Genomic DNA, 13,068 nt, shown 5'->3' with positions numbered 1-13,068 from the left:
GGTGGACGTTTTCCCGAAACTGGTTAATGAGTTCCCACGAAACTGGTTAATGAGTTCCCACGAAGTTGTTTTCCCCGCTGCTGGTTCATTTGTACCCCGCTGCTCCTGATACTAAGGGCAGCTGCTTAATGCGCTCCCCCCTGTTGGACAATGGCTTCCCCGCCGCTGGTTGATGTTTTCCCCGCCTTTGGTGGACGTTTTCCCGAAACTGGTTAATGAGTTCCCACGAAACTGGTTAATGAGTTCCCACGGAGTTGTTTTCCCCGCTGCTTGTTCATTTGTACCCCGCTGCTCCTGATACTAAGGGCAGCTGCTTAATGTGCTCCCCCCTGTTGGACAATGGCTTCCCCGCCGTTGGTGCATGTTTTCCCCGCCGTTGGTGGCAGTTTTCCCGAAACTGGTTAATGAGTTCCCACGAAACTGGTTAATGAGTTCCCCCGCGGTTGGCTGATCTTTTCCCGGCTGTTGCTTAATCTGATCCCCGCTGCTCCTGATACTAAGGGCAGCTGCTTAATGTGCTCCCCCCGGTTGGACAATGCCTTCCCCGCCGTTGGTTCATGCTTTCCCCGCCTTTGGTGGAAGTTTTCCCGAAACTGGTTAATGAGTTCCCCCGAAACTGGTTAATGAGTTCCCACGAAGCTGTTTTCCCCGCTGCTGGTTCATTTGTACCCCGCTGCTCCTGATACTAAGGGCAGCTGCTTAATGTGCTCCCCCCTGTTGGACAAAGGCTTCCCCGCCGTTGGTTGATGTTTTCCCCGCCTTTGGTGGACGTTTTCCCGAAACTGGTTAATGAGTTCCCCCGAAACTGGTTAATGAGTTCCCCCGCGGTTGGCTGATCTTTTCCCGGCTGTTGCTTACTCTGATCCCCGCTGCTCCTGATACTAAGGGCAGCTGCTTAATGTGCTCCCGTCTGTTGGACAATGGCTTCCCCGCCGTTGGTTGATGCTTTCCCCGCCTTTGGTGGACGTTTTCCCGAAACTGGTTAATGAGTTCCCACGAAACTGGTTAATGAGTTCCCACGAAACTGGTTAATGAGTTCCCCCGCGGTTGGCTGATCTTTTCCCGGCTGTTGCTTAATCTGATCCCCGCTGCTCCTGATACTAAGGGCAGCTGCTTAATGTGCTCCCCACTGTTGGACAATGGCTTCGCCGCCGTTGGTTGATGCTTTCCCCGCCTTTGGTGGATGTTTTCCCGAAACTGGTTAATGAGTTCCCACGAAACTGGTTAATGAGTTCCCACGAAGTTGTTTTCCCCGCTGCTGGTTCATTTGTACCCCGCTGCTCCTGATACTAAGGGCAGCTGCTTAATGTGCTCCCCCCTGTTGGACAAAGGCTTCCCCGCCGTTGGTTGATGCTTTCCCCGCCTCTGGTTGAAGTTTTCCCGAAACTGGTTAATGAGTTCCCACGAAACTGGTTAATGAGTTCCCCCGCGGTTGGCTGTTCTTTTCACGGCTGTTGCTTCATCTGATCCCCGCTGCTCCTGATACTAAGGGCAGCTGCTTAATGTGCTCCCGTCTGTTGGACAATGGCTTCCCCGCCGTCGGTTCATGTTTTCCCCGCCTTTGGTGGAAGTTTTCCCGAAACTGGTTAATGAGTTCCCACGAAACTGGTTAATGAGTTCCCACGAAACTGGTTAATGAGTTCCCCCGCGGTTGGCTGATCTTTTCCCGGCTGTTGCTTAATCTGATCCCCGCTGCTCCTGATACTAAGGGCAGCTGCCTAATGTGCTCCCCACTGTTGGACAATGGCTTCCCCGCCGTTGGTTGATGCTTTCCCCGCCTTTGGTGGACGTTTTCCCGAAACTGGTTAATGAGTTCCCACGAAACTGGTTAATGAGTTCCCACGAAGTTGTTTTCCCCGCTGCTGGTTCATTTGTACCGCGCTGCTCCTGATACTAAGGGCAGCTGCTTAATGTGCTCCCCCCTGTTGGACAATGGCTTCCCCGCCGTTGTTTGATGTTTTCCCCGCCTTTGGTTCATGTTTTCCCGAAACTGGTTAATGAGTTCCCCCGAAACTGGTTAATGAGCTCCCCCGCGGTTGGCTGATCTTTTCCCGGCTGTTGCTTAATCTGATCCCCGCTGCTCCTGATACTAAGGGCAGCTGCTTAATGTGCTCCCCCCGGTTGGACAATGGCTTCCCCGCCGTTGGTTCATGCTTTCCCCGCCTTTGGTGGAGGTTTTCCCGAAACTGGTTAATGAGTTCCCCCGAAACTGGTTAATGAGTTCCCACGAAACTGGTTAATGAGTTCCCCCGCGGTTGGCTGATCTTTTCCCGGCTGTTGCTTAATCTGATCCCCGCTGCTCCTGATACTAAGGGCAGCTGCTTAATGTGCTCCCCACTGTTGGACAATGGCTTCGCCGCCGTTGGTTGATGCTTTCCCCGCCTTTGGTGGATGTTTTCCCGAAACTGGTTAATGAGTTCCCACGAAACTGGTTAATGAGTTCCCACGAAACTGGTTAATGAGTTCCCCCGCGGTTTCCTGATCTTTTCCCGGCTGCTGCTAAATCTGATCCCCGCTGCTCCTGATACTAAGGGCAGCTGCTTAATGTGCTCCCCCCTGTTGGACAATGGCTTCCCCGCCGTTGGTGCATGTTTTCCCCGCCTTTGGTGGAAGGTTTCCCGAAACTGGTTAATGAGTTCCCACGAAACTGGTTAATGAGTTCCCACGGAGTTGTTTTCCCCGCTGCTGGTTCATTTGTACCCCGCTGCTCCTGATACTAAGGGCAGCTGCTTAATGTACTCCCCCCTGTTGGACAATGGCTTCCCCGCCGTTGGTGCATGTTTTCCCCGCCTCTGGTTGATGTTTTCCCGAAACTGGTTAATGAGTTCCCACGAAACTGGTTAATGAGTTCCCCCGCGGTTGGCTGATCTTTTCCCGGCTGTTCCTTAATCTGATCCCCGCTGCTCCTGATACTAAGGGCAGCTGCTTAATGTACTCCCCCCTGTTGGACAATGGCTTCCCCGCCGTTGGTGCATGTTTTCCCCGCCTTTGGTGGAAGGTTTCCCGAAACTGGTTAATGAGTTCCCAGGAAACTGGTTAATGAGTTCCCACGGAGATGTTTTCCCCGCTGCTTGTTCATTTGTACCCCGCTGCTCCTGATACTAAGGGCAGCTGCTTAATGTGCTCCCCACTGCTGGACAATGGCTTCCCCGCCGTTGGTTGATGCTTTCCCCGCCTTTGGTGGATGTTTTCCCGAAACTGGTTAATGAGTTCCCACGAAACTGGTTAATGAGTTCCCACGAAACTGGTTAATGAGTTCCCACGAAGCTGTTTTCCCCGCTGCTGGTTCATTTGTACCCCGCTGCTCCTGATACTAAGGGCAGCTGCTTAATGTGCTCCCCACTGTTGGACAATGGCTTCCCCGCCGTTGGTTCATGTTTTCCCCGCCTTTGGTGGAAGTATTCCCGAAACTGGTTAATGAGTTCCCACGAAACTGGTTAATGAGTTCCCCCGCGGTTGGCTGATCTTTTCCCGGCTGTTGCTTAATCTGATCCCCGCTGCTCCTGATACTAAGGGCAGCCACTTAATGTGCTCCCCACTGTTGGACAAGGGCTTCCCGGCCGTTGGTTCATGCTTTCCCCGCCTTTGGTGGAGGTTTTCCCGAAACTGGTTAATGAGTTCCCACGAAACTGGTTAATGAGTTCCCCCGCGGTTTCCTGATCTTTTCCCGGCTGTTGCTTAATCTGATCCCCGCTGCTCCTGACACTAAGGGCAGCTGCTTAATGTGCTCCCCACTGTTGGACAATGGCTTCCCCGCCGTTGGTTGATGTTTTCCCCGCCTTTGGTGGACGTTTTCCCGAAACTGGTTAATGAGTTCCCACGAAACTGGTTAATGAGTTCCCACGGAACTGGTTAATGAGTTCCCCCGCGGTTGGTTGATCTTTTCCCGGCTGTTGCTTAATCTGATCCCCGCTGCTCCTGATACTAAGGGCAGCTGCTTAATGTGCTCCCCCCTGTTGGACAATGGCTTCCCCGCCGTTGGTTGATGTTTTCCCCGCCTTTGGTGGACGTTTTCCCGAAACTGGTTAATGAGTTCCCCCGAAACTGGTTAATGAGTTCCCACGAAGTTGTTTTCCCCGCTGCTGGTTCATTTGTACCCCGCTGCTCCTGATACTAAGGGCAGCTGCTTAATGTGCTCCCCCCTGTTGGACAATGGCTTCCCCGCCGCTGGTTGATGTTTTCCCCGCCTTTGGTGGACGTTTTCCCGAAACTGGTTAATGAGTTCCCACGAAACTGGTTAATGAGTTCCCACGGAGTTGTTTTCCCCGCTGCTTGTTCATTTGTACCCCGCTGCTCCTGATACTAAGGGCAGCTCCTTAATGTGCTCCCCACTGCTGGACAAAGGCTTCCCCGCCGTTGGTCGATGCTTTCCCCGCCTTTGGTGGACGTTTTCCCGAAACTGGTTAATGAGTTCCCACGAAACTGGTTAATGAGTTCCCACGAAGCTGTTTTCCCCGCTGCTGGTTCATTTGTACCCCGCTGCTCCTGATACTAAGGGCAGCTGCTTAATGTGCTCCCCACTGTTGGACAATGGCTTCCCCGCCGTTGGTTCATGTTTTCCCCGCCTTTGGTGGAAGTATTCCCGAAACTGGTTAATGAGTTCCCACGAAACTGGTTAATGAGTTCCCCCGCGGTTGGCTGATCTTTTCCCGGCTGTTGCTTACTCTGATCCCCGCTGCTCCTGATACTAAGGGCAGCTGCTTAATGTGCTCCCGTCTGTTGGACAATGGCTTCCCCGCCGTTGGTTGATGCTTTCCCCGCCTTTGGTGGACGTTTTCCCGAAACTGGTTAATGAGTTCCCACGAAACTGGTTAATGAGTTCCCACGAAACTGGTTAATGAGTTCCCCCGCGGTTGGCTGATCTTTTCCCGGCTGTTGCTTAATCTGATCCCCGCTGCTCCTGATACTAAGGGCAGCTGCTTAATGTGCTCCCCACTGTTGGACAATGGCTTCGCCGCCGTTGGTTGATGCTTTCCCCGCCTTTGGTGGATGTTTTCCCGAAACTGGTTAATGAGTTCCCACGAAACTGGTTAATGAGTTCCCACGAAGTTGTTTTCCCCGCTGCTGGTTCATTTGTACCCCGCTGCTCCTGATACTAAGGGCAGCTGCTTAATGTGCTCCCCCCTGTTGGACAAAGGCTTCCCCGCCGTTGGTTGATGCTTTCCCCGCCTCTGGTTGAAGTTTTCCCGAAACTGGTTAATGAGTTCCCACGAAACTGGTTAATGAGTTCCCCCGCGGTTGGCTGTTCTTTTCACGGCTGTTGCTTCATCTGATCCCCGCTGCTCCTGATACTAAGGGCAGCTGCTTAATGTGCTCCCGTCTGTTGGACAATGGCTTCCCCGCCGTCGGTTCATGTTTTCCCCGCCTTTGGTGGAAGTTTTCCCGAAACTGGTTAATGAGTTCCCACGAAACTGGTTAATGAGTTCCCACGAAACTGGTTAATGAGTTCCCCCGCGGTTGGCTGATCTTTTCCCGGCTGTTGCTTAATCTGATCCCCGCTGCTCCTGATACTAAGGGCAGCTGCCTAATGTGCTCCCCACTGTTGGACAATGGCTTCCCCGCCGTTGGTTGATGCTTTCCCCGCCTTTGGTGGACGTTTTCCCGAAACTGGTTAATGAGTTCCCACGAAACTGGTTAATGAGTTCCCACGAAGTTGTTTTCCCCGCTGCTGGTTCATTTGTACCGCGCTGCTCCTGATACTAAGGGCAGCTGCTTAATGTGCTCCCCCCTGTTGGACAATGGCTTCCCCGCCGTTGTTTGATGTTTTCCCCGCCTTTGGTTCATGTTTTCCCGAAACTGGTTAATGAGTTCCCCCGAAACTGGTTAATGAGCTCCCCCGCGGTTGGCTGATCTTTTCCCGGCTGTTGCTTAATCTGATCCCCGCTGCTCCTGATACTAAGGGCAGCTGCTTAATGTGCTCCCCCCGGTTGGACAATGGCTTCCCCGCCGTTGGTTCATGCTTTCCCCGCCTTTGGTGGAGGTTTTCCCGAAACTGGTTAATGAGTTCCCCCGAAACTGGTTAATGAGTTCCCACGAAACTGGTTAATGAGTTCCCCCGCGGTTGGCTGATCTTTTCCCGGCTGTTGCTTAATCTGATCCCCGCTGCTCCTGATACTAAGGGCAGCTGCTTAATGTGCTCCCCACTGTTGGACAATGGCTTCGCCGCCGTTGGTTGATGCTTTCCCCGCCTTTGGTGGATGTTTTCCCGAAACTGGTTAATGAGTTCCCACGAAACTGGTTAATGAGTTCCCACGAAACTGGTTAATGAGTTCCCCCGCGGTTTCCTGATCTTTTCCCGGCTGCTGCTAAATCTGATCCCCGCTGCTCCTGATACTAAGGGCAGCTGCTTAATGTGCTCCCCCCTGTTGGACAATGGCTTCCCCGCCGTTGGTGCATGTTTTCCCCGCCTTTGGTGGAAGGTTTCCCGAAACTGGTTAATGAGTTCCCACGAAACTGGTTAATGAGTTCCCACGGAGTTGTTTTCCCCGCTGCTGGTTCATTTGTACCCCGCTGCTCCTGATACTAAGGGCAGCTGCTTAATGTACTCCCCCCTGTTGGACAATGGCTTCCCCGCCGTTGGTGCATGTTTTCCCCGCCTCTGGTTGATGTTTTCCCGAAACTGGTTAATGAGTTCCCACGAAACTGGTTAATGAGTTCCCCCGCGGTTGGCTGATCTTTTCCCGGCTGTTCCTTAATCTGATCCCCGCTGCTCCTGATACTAAGGGCAGCTGCTTAATGTACTCCCCCCTGTTGGACAATGGCTTCCCCGCCGTTGGTGCATGTTTTCCCCGCCTTTGGTGGAAGGTTTCCCGAAACTGGTTAATGAGTTCCCAGGAAACTGGTTAATGAGTTCCCACGGAGATGTTTTCCCCGCTGCTTGTTCATTTGTACCCCGCTGCTCCTGATACTAAGGGCAGCTGCTTAATGTGCTCCCCACTGCTGGACAATGGCTTCCCCGCCGTTGGTTGATGCTTTCCCCGCCTTTGGTGGATGTTTTCCCGAAACTGGTTAATGAGTTCCCACGAAACTGGTTAATGAGTTCCCACGAAACTGGTTAATGAGTTCCCACGAAGCTGTTTTCCCCGCTGCTGGTTCATTTGTACCCCGCTGCTCCTGATACTAAGGGCAGCTGCTTAATGTGCTCCCCACTGTTGGACAATGGCTTCCCCGCCGTTGGTTCATGTTTTCCCCGCCTTTGGTGGAAGTATTCCCGAAACTGGTTAATGAGTTCCCACGAAACTGGTTAATGAGTTCCCCCGCGGTTGGCTGATCTTTTCCCGGCTGTTGCTTAATCTGATCCCCGCTGCTCCTGATACTAAGGGCAGCCACTTAATGTGCTCCCCACTGTTGGACAAGGGCTTCCCGGCCGTTGGTTCATGCTTTCCCCGCCTTTGGTGGAGGTTTTCCCGAAACTGGTTAATGAGTTCCCACGAAACTGGTTAATGAGTTCCCCCGCGGTTTCCTGATCTTTTCCCGGCTGTTGCTTAATCTGATCCCCGCTGCTCCTGACACTAAGGGCAGCTGCTTAATGTGCTCCCCACTGTTGGACAATGGCTTCCCCGCCGTTGGTTGATGTTTTCCCCGCCTTTGGTGGACGTTTTCCCGAAACTGGTTAATGAGTTCCCACGAAACTGGTTAATGAGTTCCCACGGAACTGGTTAATGAGTTCCCCCGCGGTTGGTTGATCTTTTCCCGGCTGTTGCTTAATCTGATCCCCGCTGCTCCTGATACTAAGGGCAGCTGCTTAATGTGCTCCCCCCTGTTGGACAATGGCTTCCCCGCCGTTGGTTGATGTTTTCCCCGCCTTTGGTGGACGTTTTCCCGAAACTGGTTAATGAGTTCCCCCGAAACTGGTTAATGAGTTCCCACGAAGTTGTTTTCCCCGCTGCTGGTTCATTTGTACCCCGCTGCTCCTGATACTAAGGGCAGCTGCTTAATGTGCTCCCCCCTGTTGGACAATGGCTTCCCCGCCGCTGGTTGATGTTTTCCCCGCCTTTGGTGGACGTTTTCCCGAAACTGGTTAATGAGTTCCCACGAAACTGGTTAATGAGTTCCCACGGAGTTGTTTTCCCCGCTGCTTGTTCATTTGTACCCCGCTGCTCCTGATACTAAGGGCAGCTCCTTAATGTGCTCCCCACTGCTGGACAAAGGCTTCCCCGCCGTTGGTCGATGCTTTCCCCGCCTTTGGTGGAGGATTTCCCGAAACTGGTTAATGAGTTCCCCAGAAACTGGTTAATGAGTTCCCAGGAAACTGGTTAATGAGTTCCCCCGCGGTTGGCTGATCTTTTCCCGGCTGTTGCTTAATCTGATCCCCGCGGCTCCTGATACTAAGGGCAGCTGCTTAATGTGCTCCCCACTGTTGGACAATGGCTTCCCCGCCGCTGGTTGATGTTTTCCCCGCCATTGGTGGACGTTTTCCCGAAACTGGTTAATGAGTTCCCACGAAACTGGTTAATGAGTTCCCACGGAGTTTTTTTCCCCGCTGCTGGTTCATTTGTACCCCGCTGCTCCTGATACTAAGGGCAGCTGCTTAATGTGCTCCCCCCTGTTGGACAATGGCTTCCCCGCCGTTGGTGCATGTTTTCCCCGCCTTTGGTGGAAGGTTTCCCGAAACTGGTTAATGAGTTCCCAGGAAACTGGTTAATGAGTTCCCACGGAGTTGTTTTCCCCGCTGCTTGTTCATTTGTACCCCGCTGCTCCTGATACTAAGGGCAGCTGCTTAATGTACTCCCCCCTGTTGGACAATGGCTTCCCCGCCGTTGGTGCATGTTTTCCCCGCCTCTGGTTGATGTTTTCCCGAAACTGGTTAATGAGTTCCCACGAAACTGGTTAATGAGTTCCCACGAAGCTGTTTTCCCCGCTGCTGGTTCATTTGTGCACCGATGCTCCTGATACTAAGGGCAGCTGCTTAATGTGCTCCCCCCTGTTGGACAATGGCTTCCCCGCCGTTGGTTCATGTTTTCCCCGCCTTTGGTGGAAGTTTCCCCGAAACTGGTTAATGAGTTCCCACGAAACTGGTTAATGAGTTCCCAGGAAACTGGTTAATGAGTTCCCCCGCGGTTGGCTGATCTTTTCCCGGCTGTTGCTTAATCTGTTCCCCGCTGCTCCTGAGACTAAGGGCAGCTGCTTGATGTGCTCCCCACTGTTGGACAAAGGCTTCCCCGCCGTTGGTTGATGCTTTCCCCGCCTTTGGTGGAAGTTTTCCCGAAACTGGTTAATGAGTTCCCACGAAACTGGTTAATGAGTTCCCAGGAAACTGGTTAATGAGTTCCCCCGCGGTTTCCTGATCTTTTCCCGGCTGTTGCTTAATCTGATCCCCGCTGCTCCTGATACCAAGGGCAGCTGCTTAATGTGCTCCCCCCTGTTGGACAATGGCATCCCCGCCGTTGGTGCATGTTTTCCCCGCCTTTGGTTGACGTTTTCCCGAAACTGGTTAATGAGTTCCCCCGAAACTGGTTAATGAGTTCCCACGAAACTGGTTAATGAGTTCCCACGAAACTGGTTAATGAGTTCCCCCGCGGTTGGTTGATCTTTTCCCGGCTGTTGCTTAATCTGATCCCCGCTGCTCCTGATACTAAGGGCAGCTGCTTAATGTGCTCCCCACTGAAGGACAATGGCTTCCCCGCCGTTGGTTCATGTTTTCCCCGCCTCTGGTTGATGTTTTCCCGAAACTGGTTAATGAGTTCCCACGAAACTGGTTAATGAGTTCCCCCGCGGTTGGCTGATCTTTTCCCGGCTGTTGCTTAATCTGATCCCCGCTGCTCCTGATACTAAGGGCAGCTGCTTAATGTACTCCCCCCTGTTGGACAATGGCTTCCCCGCCGTTGGTGCATGTTTTCCCCGCCTTTGGTGGAAGGTTTCCCGAAACTGGTTAATGAGTTCCCAGGAAACTGGTTAATGAGTTCCCACGGAGTTGTTTTCCCCGCTGCTTGTTCATTTGTACCCCGCTGCTCCTGATACTAAGGGCAGCTGCTTAATGTGCTCCCCACTGCTGGACAATGGCTTCCCCGCCGTTGGTTGATGCTTTCCCCGCCTTTGGTGGATGTTTTCCCGAAACTGGTTAATGAGTTCCCACGAAACTGGTTAATGAGTTCCCACGAAACTGGTTAATGAGTTCCCACGAAGCTGTTTTCCCCGCTGCTGGTTCATTTGTACCCCGCTGCTCCTGATACTAAGGGCAGCTGCTTAATGTGCTCCCCACTGTTGGACAATGGCTTCCCCGCCGTTGGTTCATGTTTTCCCCGCCTTTGGTGGAAGTATTCCCGAAACTGGTTAATGAGTTCCCACGAAACTGGTTAATGAGTTCCCCCGCGGTTGGCTGATCTTTTCCCGGCTGTTGCTTAATCTGATCCCCGCTGCTCCTGATACTAAGGGCAGCCACTTAATGTGCTCCCCACTTTTGGACAAGGGCTTCCCGGCCGTTGGTTCATGCTTTCCCCGCCTTTGGTGGAGGTTTTCCCGAAACTGGTTAATGAGTTCCCACGAAACTGGTTAATGAGTTCCCCCGCGGTTTCCTGATCTTTTCCCGGCTGTTGCTTAATCTGATCCCCGCTGCTCCTGACACTAAGGGCAGCTGCTTAATGTGCTCCCCACTGTTGGACAATGGCTTCCCCGCCGTTGGTTGATGTTTTCCCCGCCTTTGGTGGACGTTTTCCCGAAACTGGTTAATGAGTTCCCACGAAACTGGTTAATGAGTTCCCACGGAACTGGTTAATGAGTTCCCCCGCGGTTGGTTGATCTTTTCCCGGCTGTTGCTTAATCTGATCCCCGCTGCTCCTGATACTAAGGGCAGCTGCTTAATGTGCTCCCCCCTGTTGGACAATGGCTTCCCCGCCGTTGGTGCATGTTTTCCCCGCCTCTGGTTGATGTTTTCCCGAAACTGGTTAATGAGTTCCCACGAAACTGGTTAATGAGTTCCCACGAAGTTGTTTTCCCCGCTGCTGGTTCATTTGTACCCCGCTGCTCCTGATACTAAGGGCAGCTGCTTAATGCGCTCCCCCCTGTTGGACAATGGCTTCCCCGCCGCTGGTTGATGTTTTCCCCGCCTTTGGTGGACGTTTTCCCGAAACTGGTTAATGAGTTCCCACGAAACTGGTTAATGAGTTCCCACGGAGTTGTTTTCCCCGCTGCTTGTTCATTTGTACCCCGCTGCTCCTGATACTAAGGGCAGCTGCTTAATGTGCTCCCCCCTGTTGGACAATGGCTTCCCCGCCGTTGGTGCATGTTTTCCCCGCCGTTGGTGGCAGTTTTCCCGAAACTGGTTAATGAGTTCCCACGAAACTGGTTAATGAGTTCCCCCGCGGTTGGCTGATCTTTTCCCGGCTGTTGCTTAATCTGATCCCCGCTGCTCCTGATACTAAGGGCAGCTGCTTAATGTGCTCCCCCCGGTTGGACAATGCCTTCCCCGCCGTTGGTTCATGCTTTCCCCGCCTTTGGTGGAAGTTTTCCCGAAACTGGTTAATGAGTTCCCCCGAAACTGGTTAATGAGTTCCCACGAAGCTGTTTTCCCCGCTGCTGGTTCATTTGTACCCCGCTGCTCCTGATACTAAGGGCAGCTGCTTAATGTGCTCCCCCCTGTTGGACAAAGGCTTCCCCGCCGTTGGTTGATGTTTTCCCCGCCTTTGGTGGACGTTTTCCCGAAACTGGTTAATGAGTTCCCCCGAAACTGGTTAATGAGTTCCCCCGCGGTTGGCTGATCTTTTCCCGGCTGTTGCTTAATCTGATCCCCGCTGCTCCTGATACTAAGGGCAGCTGCTTAATGTGCTCCCCCCGGTTGGACAATGCCTTCCCCGCCGTTGGTTCATGCTTTCCCCGCCTTTGGTGGAAGTTTTCCCGAAACTGGTTAATGAGTTCCCCCGAAACTGGTTAATGAGTTCCCACGAAGCTGTTTTCCCCGCTGCTGGTTCATTTGTACCCCGCTGCTCCTGATACTAAGGGCAGCTGCTTAATGTGCTCCCCCCTGTTGGACAAAGGCTTCCCCGCCGTTGGTTGATGCTTTCCCCGCCTCTGGTTGAATTTTTCCCGAAACTGGTTAATGAGTTCCCAGGAAACTGGTTAATGAGTTCCCACGAAACTGGTTAATGAGTTCCCCCGCGGTTGGTTGATCTTTTCCCGGCTGTTGCTTAATCTGATCCCCGCCGCTCCTGATACTAAGGGCAGCTGCTTAATGTGCTCCCCCCTGTTGGACAATGGCTTCCCCGCCGTTGGTGCATGTTTTCCCCGCCTTTGGTGGACGTTTTCCCGAAACTGGTTAATGAGTTCCCACGAAACTGGTTAATGAGTTCCCACGAAACTGGTTAATGAGTTCCCCCGCGGTTGGCTGTTCTTTTCCCGGCTGTTGCTTAATCTGATCCCCGCTGCTCCTGATACTAAGGGCAGCTGCCTAATGTGCTCCCCACTGTTGGACAATGGCTTCCCCGCCGTTGGTTGATGCTTTCCCCGCCTTTGGTGGACGTTTTCCCGAAACTGGTTAATGAGTTCCCACGAAACTGGTTAATGAGTTCCCACGAAGTTGTTTTCCCCGCTGCTGGTTCATTTGTACCCCGCTGCTCCTGATACTAAGGGCAGCTGCTTAATGTGCTCCCCCCTGTTGGACAAAGGCTTCCCCGCCGTTGGTGCATGTTTTCCCCGCCTTTGGTGGAAGTTTTCCCGAAACTGGTTAATGAGTTCCCAGGAAACTGGTTAATGAGTTCCCCCGCGGTTGGCTGATCTTTTCCCGGCTGTTGCTTAATCTGATCCCCGCTGCTCCTGATACTAAGGGCAGCTGCTTAATGTGCTCCCCCCGGTTGGACAATGGCTTCCCCGCCGTTGGTTCATGCTTTCCCCGCCTTTGGTGGAGGTTTTCCCGAAACTGGTTAATGAGTTCCCACGAAACTGGTTAATGAGTTCCCAGGAAACTGGTTAATGAGTTCCCCCGCGGTTGGCTGATCTTTTCCCGGCTGTTGCTTAATCTGATCCCCGCTGCTCCTGATACTAAGGGCAGCTGCTTAATGTGCTCCCCACTGTTGGACAATGGCTTCCCGGCCGTTGGTTGATGCTTTCCCCGCCTTTGGTGGAAGTTTTCCCGAA

The sequence above is a fragment of the Mustelus asterias genome, unplaced genomic scaffold, assembly GCF_964213995.1.
Source record: "Mustelus asterias unplaced genomic scaffold, sMusAst1.hap1.1 HAP1_SCAFFOLD_989, whole genome shotgun sequence".
Lineage (NCBI taxonomy): Eukaryota > Metazoa > Chordata > Chondrichthyes > Carcharhiniformes > Triakidae > Mustelus > Mustelus asterias.
Note: the sequence above shows the minus strand (reverse complement) of the source record.